General features: G+C 41.1%; 1 long non-coding RNA gene across 1 annotated transcript; it reads left to right on the forward strand.

Annotated features, from left to right (window-relative positions):
* Nucleotides 1-216: 216 nt before the first annotated feature.
* LOC112435466 (uncharacterized) lies at nt 217-7,540 on the forward strand. The gene is made up of 2 exons (XR_003024622.2): nt 217-606; nt 735-7,540. It is a non-coding gene; the product is annotated as an uncharacterized LOC112435466 (long non-coding RNA).
* The last annotated feature ends 5,832 nt before the right edge of the window (nt 7,541-13,372 follow it).

A 13,372-nucleotide genomic window follows, 5' to 3' on the forward strand; every position in this document is an offset into this window, starting at 1 on the left:
AGTCTTCTAGCTTGCTTACTTGCCCCAAGTGCACTGTGCCACCTACCAATAGAAAGAAAAAAATAATGTGCATATTTCCACGAGAGAAATCCCACGCCTGGACCGTCGTTGACCACCGCCATGATTCTAGCCTACGTCACAGCGTCATGTGCGCTTTTTACATCCAACACAAAAACTGCAGTTGTGGTGCTTTCGATTGTACTCAGAACTCTGAAGAAAATATAATCTGATCAAACATTATTCAGCTTTAAATATTGTTCAGCTTTAAAGTTACTGTGCAACTGTGTAATAAAAATGTGCTCACGACTTTGGCCTTGAGAGCGGATAAGAAGCGATCGCCTCATCCTGCAGGTGAAAGATATCTGCAAGCGAAGAGACTAGAACACCCAAGGCCGCTTTCCTTTTATGGAGTTGTTTTTCTGCTAATGCAGCACTTTCCTCACAACCCCCTCCTGTAAGTTTTAGAGAATATATACCCATCCTCACAGCAAATATTAGGAATCTCCTGATGTGAGCTGTGTTGAGAGGTTGTCTCTGTCTCAATAAAAGTTCACTGATTCCCCATCTGCCGCAGGTGTCCGGTTGTCTTCATTCTCCGCCAGCCTGGTTAAGTCAATTCCTCCTTAACATCTAAAAGAACCTATTTAATGAAGGAAGACGGGTTCACTTTGTGTTTAATATTATTCTATTGCTGTTGTTGTTTTTTTATATCTTTCAATTGGCGTCACGAACAGGATCCGCTCCAGGCCAAACTGGAACGGGGGGGAGGACATCAGCCGTGGTCTGAGTGAACGGAGTTTGGACAAAAGCTGTGTGCACACAAAAACAAGGTAAGCAGACCTTTTATTTCTGCTATATTGAACATTATAAAAATACTTAGTGTCCAAACTCCTAGTAATTCATAACCAAAATTGTCTGGCTTACTTAAGGCTTGTTGAGAATCAGACAAGTGAATAAGAGATAAGTGAATAAGAAATAAGTGAATAAGTGAATAAAGATAAGAGTGAACTGAGGTCTGACCACGGTTGCAGCCGACGGGTTGCTCTCCGGTGTCGGATAAATACCTCAGTGCAGGTCTGGGACCTTGAAAGGGTTTATTAGTAACGCCTTTCTAAACAAATTAAAAGGTTAAAGGCCTTGAGAATATTTTTTAGTAATATTCTCTAAACTACAGAAGGGTTAGGAAGGCCCAGAGGACTTTATTAGAAAAGATCCTCTAAAACTTAAAAAGGAGAAGTACTGGTTGGAGTCCAAAGGAGGGGTCCCTTTGATCAATAGGAGAAAACGGATCTCTTCTTAAAACCCCGATGATTTTAGTGTTTTAAATGTTTTGATGTTCTGTTTGATATTGGACACACATAAATACACGCTGAATGCTTGCTGTGGAACACTGGGCAGGACAGTTTGGTTCTCCGTTGTTCACAGATTACACAATTAAAGGAACTAGGTTCCTCTTTTGGTTAAAATAATACACCACACATAGAATTTTTTTACACATTTATTACATACATAAGGAGGGTAATGAGTGACTGCAGGTAATGTATGAAGTGTGAATGAGACGTGTGAACAAGGTGACAACCAACTAGCACCCCTATCAGGAAGCTCTAGGCAAGGTTACCCGCCAGACTCCGGTTTGGTAGAAGCCTGGTAACACCTGAAGGGATATTTCAGTGCTGACTCACCTTTAAAGCAGCGCCCCAGCTGTTAGTGCCTAACAGAGGCAGAAACCCAGCTGGCCCAAATTCTCCTTTAAAATCAATAAATAGAACATAAATTACCGGTGTGTGTAAATAAGTTGTATAAATCTGTTAGATCTGAAACTCCTGCTAAAAAACTTCCTCTCTACAACTCTTTTCTCTTCTCTCCCTCTTTCTCTCAGTTGGGATTCTGTGTGTGTATGTGTGCTGGAGAAATAAAAAAAAAAAGGAAAAGGGTCTCTCTCTCTGTCTCTGTGAGAGGAAAAAGGTGGGGGCCGAGTGAGCCCGCGGGGCCGAGCGGGTCCGCGGGAGCGAGCGTGTATGCTGTATGAGGAAGAAGGGAGTGAGAGGGAGCGAGTGAAAAGAGTAATCGAGTATTTGGTGATTTTTTTTATTATTTCAGAGGCACTGGGTAAGAGTTTTGACTTTAGCTGTGAGAGTTGTGAAAAGAGCAGGTTTTTCTTTTGTTGTAGACTGTGAGTAATCGGTGTTTTTCTGCCTATTGTGCTGCGTGGAAGACACAGAAGTGTAGAAATGTTTGTGGTTTATCTTTGTTTGACGTTTTATATAGAGTTGGTTGATTCAGGGTGATTTCTCCCGTTTAAGGGAGGAGTTGCATTGTGGTTATGTTAAAGCTTTGCTGTAGGGGTATGTGTGTGATTTTGTGCTGGCTTCGCATGTTTAAATGGATGCATAGAAGTTTGTCAGTGAGAAATTGTTATGGTGGGGTTTTAAAGTTAGTAAAGAGTCAAACAACGCCCACTGTTTTAAAAAAGGCCCAAAACATCATAAAAGACACCTCACATCCTGGCCACTCCCTGTTCGAACTGTTGCCCTAAGGCAGACGGTACAGGGCAATCAGAGCAAGGACTAATAGACTCAAACACAGCTGTTATCCAACTGCAATAACACATCTGAATACTACAAAAATGTCCACCATGCCACTCTTGTGTTAATCTATGCACGGTCTGAAGCATGACGGTGGGAATACTTAGTATTTTAAGTATTCTATCTATTTTATTGATTGAATTTTATTGTTTTTTTATATTTGATATTACTAGGGATGATGCAATGATCGGGGACCATTCTTAATGTCGTCGGTCTCATGACAATGACAATAAAGTTTTTGATTTTGATTCTGATTCTGAAATACACCCTCCTCAAGAGTTCAATGATTTAGGCAGTTATGTTTATACAAATACTAAATGTATGTTTAGTGTCTTCATACAGGTGTTTTTTCTTAACCTGGAAGCCTGAGTACGGCAGCAGAAGACAGGCCAAGCTTTGGCTAAAATTCACGGCTGGACACCAGAGTTGTCCTCACCCCTCCCGGTAAAACAAAAAAGAGAGAATGTAGTTTGAGGCGGGTTTTTCTCGCTGAACTGCTCTGGGTGCTGTGTCCCTGGATCTCACCAGTGTTAACCTCTGGCGGAAGACATGGAGAAAAGGAAAAGATGTTCCTGGTAAATCACTGAAACAAATAAAACCACACACAACCAGAGAAAGATATGAGAAGGGTGAGGAACAGACACGTGTGCGTGTTAGAGAAATGCCTCGTTTGAGAAAAAGTTAAAGTAACCCATATACAGACGCACCCATACATGCAATGAAGAAACAGCTTACATACATGTGCACGTACATGCAAGGTTAAAGTAGCGACACTTAACATACACCTGTTTTTAAATGATATAGTTTATACATTACTGACAATTAAACGCTTTGGGTTGCAGGACAACAACGTAACGTCAAAAGACAAAGACACTGGTCTGAGGATTAAGTGAGGACACGACAAATTTAGTGGTTAAAAGGGTCGACTTGGGACATGTTTTTGTTGATTGTTTAAGACAAATGACTACTGAATGATAGGAAATTCCTTTTTAGGTTTCTAAACAGGATCTTAAGAATTTTAACACGTACCTGTGTTGTCCTGTCAACTTGAGGGGTTATGAGTTGATTATATGGTGAAAAAAAAAAAAAAACAAAAACAAAAAAAGGGGGGAGACGAGATCTCGTTGTTTCTCCCCTCTCGGGATAACACAGCCAACACAGCACAGCCAACACAACATCATTTTCCTGTTCGCCTGTTTTGTTTTGTTTTTGTTTTTTCTGAGAGCCGAAGCTGACCTGGACTCCTACCCTCCCCTCTACCATCGTTGCCCTCTCCGCGACCATCTTTGACCCTTTGACCCCTGAAGGCCACAGCAGCTGGACTCACAACAACAACTTGAGGATGTCAACAGTGCTGCAAAAGAGTGATCTCATGCAGCAGAGACGGAGAGCACTAAACCTAAAGCCCGTTTCACTACACGGGGGAAATTCCCAGGCTGCGTCAGCTGACAGAGCTGTGACGAGACGCGCATTAAGCCCGGAGGAAAAGGGACGGTGAGCAGAAGGATGCTGACCTCTGAGAAGAGCCGAACAGCAGAGCTGCAGAAGGCCGTGGAGCAAAGTAAGGACAACATAAACAGACCCAAAGAGGAGGGGAGGACCCTAGGCCATGCGTCAGGCCGCTGGTTTACCTAAACTACAGAACAGGAAGGTGATGAACACAAACATATACCAACACACGAACACACACTTCTGCATGCGCCTACTTAGAATGAAGGGAAACACACACATGAACACTTATGCACTTGTTGAGGGAGTAAAAACTGATACATACCCATGCACTAAAATCAAAATGTTGATTTAATTTACTAAGAAGTGACACACAATGCTCCAGCTGCTGCAATGAAGAATGCTTTACTGACAAAGGCTCAATGCTGCACACAACAAAGTCAAATACAGAATTTGCTATAATAATAAGCCCAGAGGGCATTTGTGTGGTCTGGGGAGCAGAGTCCGGAGCGGTTTGGTTATGAAAATGATGCCCGTGCGAGATATCTGGGGCTTAAGGCCTCGACTTAATTGTTTACTCTACACTAAAAAGAAAAGAAAACACTCTGAGCAGTGGTGCAGAGTGAAAACGAGGAATTAACAGTGTGAGTTTTATTTCAGAGCGCCACGTCATTGTGATGGAGATTTAATAAAGGAGGAACACACGGACAAAGAAGAAGAGAAGGGGGGGCAGCCCTTGAACGCGATTGCCTGAGGCATTAAAGTTCTGTACTAAATTCTGGTTTCCAGTGTGAGAAAAGTCACGCAGTGCCAGTAGTAGAGCTAGGTTGAGTGATGATTCTAAATTACTGTAAGTAAATCATCGTACACCGTTCAAGTTTCATGATAACGGGGATCTAGACTTTGTTGAACCCTAGGCAATTTGAACAGGTAAAAGTCGAGTGACCAAGTAGCAGTTGAATAAAAGTCATTGAATAAGTGTTGAAATAAACTGGCAGAATTAAGAGAATTAAAACATTTCAAGAGCTCAACTTACTTAATGGTTCAATTTTGTTTCACGAACGCAAAACATATAGGTTTATGAATATGAAAAGGTTGAGGTGGTGTTGATTTGACTCTGTGTAGGTTTAGGTTGGTATTTTTATTGATGGGAAGAATATTCAGTGACAAGTCCTAAGACCCGGGCGTCTGCATTTTGTTTTTGTTATTTTTCATTTTATTTTGTTTTATATTTACTGATTTTTGTTTGTGAATCTTTTCTTTAAGCAGATCTGCACATCGGAAATTACAAGCATTACACGTCGGCGAGAAAATTGTTGTAAGTGAGTTTCTCCGCATTGAAATGGGTTCTGGAGGAAACACTTGTGGGGACAATTAGAAACGAGAGTCCCTGTTTAAAAAAGGATTCAGCGAGGTAATCCAAACTCAAGTTCTTGTTTCTTTTTGAGATGACGTCATTTTGCTGAGTGTGGAAACTAGATGCGACGACAGGTTTCACTATCAGCAAAGAACGGATGAATGGATGAAAGACTGGGAATAAAAACAAACGGACTGACTGGTAAAAGATGACAAGACTTGACCATGACTCAAGGTTAACCACCTCCACCTAGATAGGATAAAAGGGTGGATGAATTTATGTGGGTTTCTTTTACAGGAGTAGAAGGATGACAAAATATTCGAGGATGAGTGAACCTGTAAATGCCATTTTTGTGTCTTGTGTTGCTTACAGAGGTAACTGCGCAGCGTTACCATTTACATTTTCTTCCCTACAGGGTTACAGTTTTAATGTTTTTCTATTACAGGATTTCTGGGCGGATGTGTGAAGAAACGGTGTTTATGGGTTAGGAGTTGGGGATGCTATTACACTGTATTCTGGTGAGAGTGTTGGGGGAGACACACCCTGTCTTGAAAACTGTGATTCTTTTACAGGAAATGTTTTATAGCACCTATGGAATGAGGATGCCTGACTACGGTCAATGTGCTGCTAATGTTTGCTTTGCTTTGGTGAGAGGGGTGCAGTAGAAAACAGACAAGTGACATGAAAACAAGTAATAATAACAAATAACAAATTTGGGGACAGTTTGACCTAGAGCCCACTAACTGGCCATTAGGGGCTCTCTCTCTCTCTCTCTCTCTCTCTCTCTCTCTCTCTCTCTCTCTCTCTCTCTCTCTCTCTCTCTCTCTCTCTCTCTCTCTCTCTCTCTCTCTCTCTCTCTTGGAATAACATTGCCCAAAGGGTGAATAAAGCAAATTGTGGCAATAATAGTGATTTAATGATTGGAGAAACCTGAACATGATACTTGTCTGTTGAGCTGAATCGTTTATTACTCTTATGATTTTCCGGTGGGACTATGAAGATTTTTTGGTACAGATTGCAGGTTGTTGCTCTTTAACTCCTAGAACACGCCCTTGGCGAGGTGGGGGGAACTGGACCACCTTTCTCTGCCCCATCATCCTCTATTAGACGACATCCAAGCTAAGTAAACATGTCTTGGCCCTTTCCCCCTGAAATGACAGGCAGGCAAAGATGTTGCGTCTTTGTTTGCTTCCTGGCCCTGGGTCTCATTCCCATTGGCATAATCCTGATCTGTGAAGGGCCCCCGACACTTCTGACACCTTCAAGTTCAAAAGCTTCGCCCCCTTCTGACAGTCCCAATCTGACAAATGTAGCCCCTAGGGTCTTGCCCACCACTTCCTCTCCAGTTTTACCATATTCACTTTTGAATGTCCTTAGCAGTTACCGTTCTGGGTTTATTTTACGGTTGATTTATTCTTTCACATTTTCACGTTTATATCTCTCATTATTATAGTATACTCTGTACTCTCCACATTTTTATCATTACTTATGCTTTTTGGTTGCTGAGTTACAGGAACTGTTAATTTTGTGTCACTACCCTGGTTGCACTAACTCGTTGTATCCGTGTGTGCAGGACAGCTGTTACTGCTTTCGTCGGGAACCGAGACTGCTTGCAGCCGACCCCTGGGCAGGGTGGTGCCTGGACTCTTTTCTCCTCATCTGCAATGACAGATAAAGACAAATGATAAGACCCGAGGAGTTTTTCGAGCCAGGCTTCGACACGTCTCTGTGTTCCTTTGAATGTTACTTATTTTTGTGTGTTGACCCATTTAAGATGGGTCAAAAGGGGGATTTGAAGAAAATATAATCTGATCAAACATTATTCAGCTTTAAATATTGTTCAGCTTTAAAGTTACTGTGCAACTGTGTAATAAAAATGTGCTCACGACTTTGGCCTTGAGAGCGGATAAGAAGCGATCGCCTCATCCTGCAGGTGAAAGATATCTGCAAGCGAAGAGACTAGAACACCCAAGGCCGCTTTCCTTTTATGGAGTTGTTTTTCTGCTAATGCAGCACTTTCCTCACAACCCCCTCCTGTAAGTTTTAGAGAATATATACCCATCCTCACAGCAAATATTAGGAATCTCCTGATGTGAGCTGTGTTGAGAGGTTGTCTCTGTCTCAATAAAAGTTCACTGATTCCCCATCTGCCGCAGGTGTCCGGTTGTCTTCATTCTCCGCCAGCCTGGTTAAGTCAATTCCTCCTTAACATCTAAAAGAACCTATTTAATGAAGGAAGACGGGTTCACTTTGTGTTTAATATTATTCTATTGCTGTTGTTGTTTTTTATATCCTTCAACTCGGAAATTCTGCCTTCCGAATAGGAAGATGTAGGTAACACCAGACTGAAGATGAGCTGCTTACAGGGCTGGACTGGGACAGAAAATTGGCCCGGGCATTCTGACTAGAGACCAGCCCACCATTATAGGAAAAATCATAAAGCCTTTGAATGCAAACAAACGCTGTTGTGACAGTGATGTACACTGTTTTGATGGTATATATGTATCAATCTATCAATCGTTTGTTGTAAGATTCAGATAATAATTTTTTAAAAGCTAGACATTTTAAATGAGAATAAGAAAGAAAAGTATTTCCTTGTGCCCTCCTTTCCCTGTTAATGCCCTACCCAACCCCCTGGCAAAACTTTGCTAGACCCGCCCCTGCACAGTTACCAGCTGTCAGCTACATAGAAAAAGGATCCTGGTGTTATTTGTCTCTCAGAAACAGTTCATAACTTCCCTTCAACTCATTCATGTCACCTAAAAGGTAAACCTGTTTCTCCATCACCTGTTCAGCTCTGATGATTCAGTAAGGACATCTCCTGGTTTCATCTTCATGTTTCCCTCTCATCACATATTCAAACCGATATCATGACCAGCAGCTTTACAGCTGTGGCTCCAGCAAACATCAGCTGATACTAGAAATTAATATTAAATAAATTCTAACAACAGCTGATCAAGCTTAAACGTAGTGCTGTTGTTTAGCACGACATCCGCTGGTTTCCTCTTTCTGGGGCAAAGTGGGCGATAAACAAACAAAGGAGAAAAGCCGATCAGCTGATCATTGATTAGTTTCATGATTGAAGTAGAAACAGGAGAGGGAGGGGGAGAGAAGAAGAGGCAGCTGTGCAGCTCCAGCTTTATGTTTTTTTCCATTCTAGCTGAACTCCTATAAAGTCCGGGACAAACTGCTTCCTTTTCACCTCAATACGAAACACGTAATATTTTCTCTGAATACGAGACGATTCAGTTTTTTATGGGACGGTTGGCAACTCTACTAACCTTATGAACAAAATAAAGTTCAACATCATAGCATCCACCCAGCTTTATAGAAACCCCATAATGCTAGCTAGTACGCAGTACGGAAAAAGTCAACATAACGAAAATAAACTCCATCTAAACTTGGTTTATATCTGACCCAGATAGACTGCAGGTCATAACTTCTTACCTGAAGTTCAGTTCACCTGACACTCGGACCAGCGGCCGCCTCGGGTCTCTCCTCCTCCTGCCTCCCCTTTCCCTCATCCACTTGCTGGTCTCCACCACTTGCTAATGTTACTGAATCTGTGGAAGCTCCGCGATAGCCACCATACAAAGTAACGAGTAACGACCCTATCTAAATCCCAGTAACGAGTAACGCGTTCCTGATTTTGGCATAATAACTAGTTACCGTGCTCGTTACCACAATAATAACGTAGTTACTGTAATGTGTTACTTAATAACGCGTTAGTCCCAACACTGATTGCAACAATAAAAAAAATTAAAGCTGAGGATGGGTACACTGTCTGTTAAGTTAGAAGACTAACTCAAGACTGAATTAGTTTTTTGACGTACATTAAACATAATACTATACATGATGTATAAAGGGAAGTACATATGACTTTATGACTTCTGTTTCCTTCAGTTTCAAGGCAGGTTTATATATAGTCAGAAAACAAGGAATCTGTCTCCCAGAAGAAAGACACCTGAGGTGACGCTTAAGTCTGAAAACACTGCATGGTTCATTCACTGACTAGTTTGACTCTCTGATTGCGGACGATCAGAGAGTCAAATAATACGAAGATCATGGTGGAAAATCTATAAATGAAAAAAAAAACAACAACAACAAAGAGACTTAGCTAGCAAAGTCCTCCTATCAGCACCTTGAAAGTACACAAATTAATGCACTTTTCAAACATTTTTCAGGGAGCTGCATGGCAATAAGTCTAGCAATAACTTAGCTAGCTCTGCTAGCTACTCTTTGACCTTAAGTTCCTGTCATCATGGTTAAAACAAGGATGTCATGATGCCACAGCATCAAGACGGCTAAGCTAACAAAACCTACATCTACATCTAAACCTGCTTCTTGACGGTATGGCCCTATAACTCTAAGCAAGAACTGGGGAAGACTAAACGAGGATTACTGGGGCGGTGCCAGCAAATGTTGTAGCTGTTACCAAACTGCATTTTGCTACATTACACTGGACCTAAATGTTGTGCTTTAGAACGACAGCCATTTTTTTTACAGGGCAGCGAATTTTCCTAATACATGTTGATAGAATCAGGAGGACTGTCTAACATTACATCTTCCAGTTTCAATCATTCATTGATTGATTTTTCTTATGGAACTCCTTAACTGTGTCTTGGTTCCCTGCATGCCATCCCATTAAAGAAAAATCCAGGAAAAGCAAGAACCATTAGCAAGAAATAACATAACCCATGTAAATGGTGAACTTCTCCTGATGTGCTCTCTTGCAAACACGGAATAATTTACAAATAATGCTCATTCATACTTGATATTCTACTTGTACCACTTTCACATACATATTACAGCTTGCTCTGCTCTCCAAAGTGCGACTGAAGCCGTGTTCTTTCTCTGTTCTGCTAAGCAGCTCTTATTGCAGCCCGTAGTACAGCCTTTTCCATGCTGCAGCTGATGAATGAATATCTTGTTGAATTCATTTGATACTGTCACTGATCAGGACTCAATCAAAATTTAGTGTTGCATGACTGTAATGATGAATTCCCTCTAGACACTGACAAAGGAGATTGCTGACACAGATTTGTGATTCCCTTTGCTTTGATCATAAGTCATCTTCAGCATGAAAAACACAGATTTGATTCATCACAGATTCATCATCAAAAATGAGCAGCAGCAGCAGCCTTATTACTGACCATAAGAATTTCACATGCTGCTCCCTAAAATCAGCTAATGGCATCGCTGTTATTACCCCACAGAAATATGTTATCCACCCCATCTGGCTTATCCTGCATTTCCTGCTGCTGGGGCAGTAAAATCAGATGGTTAAGGCAGAATGAAAATTGATAATCTTCCATGTCCAGATTTTTCCATTATCACTAGAAAGGATCACCCCATCATAAATTTGCAGCAGTGCTATTCCAACCAGCTGTCACTGTAATCAATTTTTCCACTTTCCTCCTTTCTTAACTGAAAATAAAACTTTAAAGTACCACCAAGAAGGGGATGCAAAGGCTGTAACAATAATACTTTAAGCATAATAAATATGACTTTGACCTGAGACAGAAAATTGGAGCTGTCTGTCCATGTCGTGATGAAGAGTACTTATTGGTGGAGTTTTGCTCTGTAAATTCTTTTGAACTCTAAGAAAGGTAATGTCTAACAAGGTAAAGGATAAAAGAGTGAAGACAGGTCACAGGCAGTCTGCTAGCAGATGTGGTTAAGTAATAGTTTAAGTTATCTTAAAAAAAACTTTACAGTCTTGAAACATAAACAGCAGATATCCAGCAAAACCTGTGACAGAAAAACAGAAAAAAGGAAGTCAAGACACAAGTAATGAACTTTCAAGTTTATAGAAGGTGAACTAAAAGAATTTAGTTTGGATTGCATAAAATTTTAGTCATACTTGATAAACTTGCCAGTCTTCTGCAATTTGAGCTACAGTAGCTTGTCTAATGGATCACACCGCACAGCCATCCTCCGCTCCTCACGTGCATCAATAAGCCATGATCCCATTCGTAGTGCCGTCCATCCATTTTTAATTCAGAAAAATCGCTGTTCCTCCCAGAGTATTGGCCAGATTTTACTGAAATTTACACACAACAATCACCTTCACCCAAATTCTGCTCAAGGTCAGGGAGACATTTATTGTGTTATGGGCAACAACTTGAAATAACATAATCTTTGTGTCTTTGAGTACAGCTGGGTACAGTTGCAGTTTTTGGTTCAAGATCAGAGGGATCTTAAACTAGAAGCACGCCTTTAATTGAATGCAAATTTTACTGTGTATTTACTGTATACCTTTTTAGAAGAGTGATTATGTTTCAGCATCCTGTCTGAAATATGATTATTGGAGCTATAGTGGTTCTAATAGAAGGATCCCTGGTTGAAAGGAGACACAAATCGCTGGAAAGGTTACGTCAGGAAGGACATCTTTTGTCATAATGTCTACCATCTGATATGGCAACCCCCTGTGAATAAGGGAGCAGCCAAAAGAAACTTTATATGTGCCTTGCACAGCTGAATCAGAGACATGCAGCAAACCATAATGTTATAGACCCGTTTTTGTAGCCACAAGGTAAGCATTTAGCCTAAAGTTGTGTTTATAGTTTGCAGTGTAGCTAAACTCATTCACAGTGAAGACAGGTCGAGACTATGTGACAAAAACAATAGTCCCTGATTGACTTTTGTATGTTTGACTCAACAGGTCTCTTATCTTGAATATTTGTATGTTTTCTTTTACGACAGCTGTTGGGTTTGCAAGACAATCATAATAATCATATTTATTGGCTAGCATTTGATAAACAATCAGTTTATTTTTGCAGAGTTTTCCAGACTTCACAAGCCTCAGTCATAACACTCCTTAAAACCTTTCAGCTAACCAAACCAGCCATTTTTTGTGGCTTTAATAGTAAACGCTTTAACATAATTCAAATTCACGTTGGGTCCTAATGCTTGTAAATAATGACATTAAACCAAGAAATACTCCACACTCGTTGGAGATGAAGATTTGGAAAAGCAGTCGGCTTTTAATAGACCTTGTTTTCGAGATGTGGCACTGTCAGTCCATCTGTCAGTCCGTCACGTTGCCTGAAACAGGCACTGGAAATGCTACAAGATGCATCCAAGAATTCCCACAAGTGTGTGCTTCCAGCAACTGATGTTTTTTACCAGGCAACAAAATTATTAATCTTCATTTAATATGACATTGTTATATTGGTAGAAATTGACCAGGCAGTCCAGGCTGCCAAGTCACTTGCAGATACTCCCTTTTCATGGACCATGAGAGCAATATGTGTGAAGGCTCCACACACACACACACACACACACACACACACACACACACACACACACACACACACACGGAGTATTTATTCATACCGGTATATCTGTCAGCCCTGCTCAGATCTGCTCAAGATAGAGTCATTGCTATGATCCCAAGTTATTATAGCCATCTACTCTACATACCGGTACCATACCAGTGCCATCGTAAAATGGGATACCTGAAAAACATGCTCTGTATCTGTTTAATATGATGTTGTAGAAGGGTTAGCGGGAGGGGGTGGGTTTGACTTGGCGCACTACCCTCAGGATCGTTGATCGCTCCCTCCGTGAACCACCTCACGGCATGTGAAAACTGTAGTAAAAGTGGGACCTAGGCAATGTTTCTGTGTGTGTGATGGGGAGAGATCAAAAGTTTAATTGGTTTAAATTATTTGCAGACTGCACTACCCTGAGCTTTACCTCTCAGGCAACATCTGGGCTGCCCTGTGCACACAGTTGATGTTGTTAGTGGTTCATACAGCCTGGGGGAAAGATCTGAAAACATCGCTCAGAGCTGAATAATACTAAAAGCTCCTCTTTATTTTCAAATCATGGTTTAAGGAGTCATGTGGTGTGGCTTGTCTTTATGAGTGGGCTCAGTGCTTGTTAGCCTGTGAAAACTGACTGCTGATAGTGCAGTTTCCTACATTCAGAGTTAAATAATATTCCCAGGTCTTAAAGCAAGGTGATTTCTCAGATT

The sequence above is a fragment of the Maylandia zebra genome, linkage group LG23 (genome assembly GCF_041146795.1).
Source record: "Maylandia zebra isolate NMK-2024a linkage group LG23, Mzebra_GT3a, whole genome shotgun sequence".
In the NCBI taxonomy this organism is placed as follows: Eukaryota; Metazoa; Chordata; class Actinopteri; order Cichliformes; family Cichlidae; genus Maylandia; species Maylandia zebra.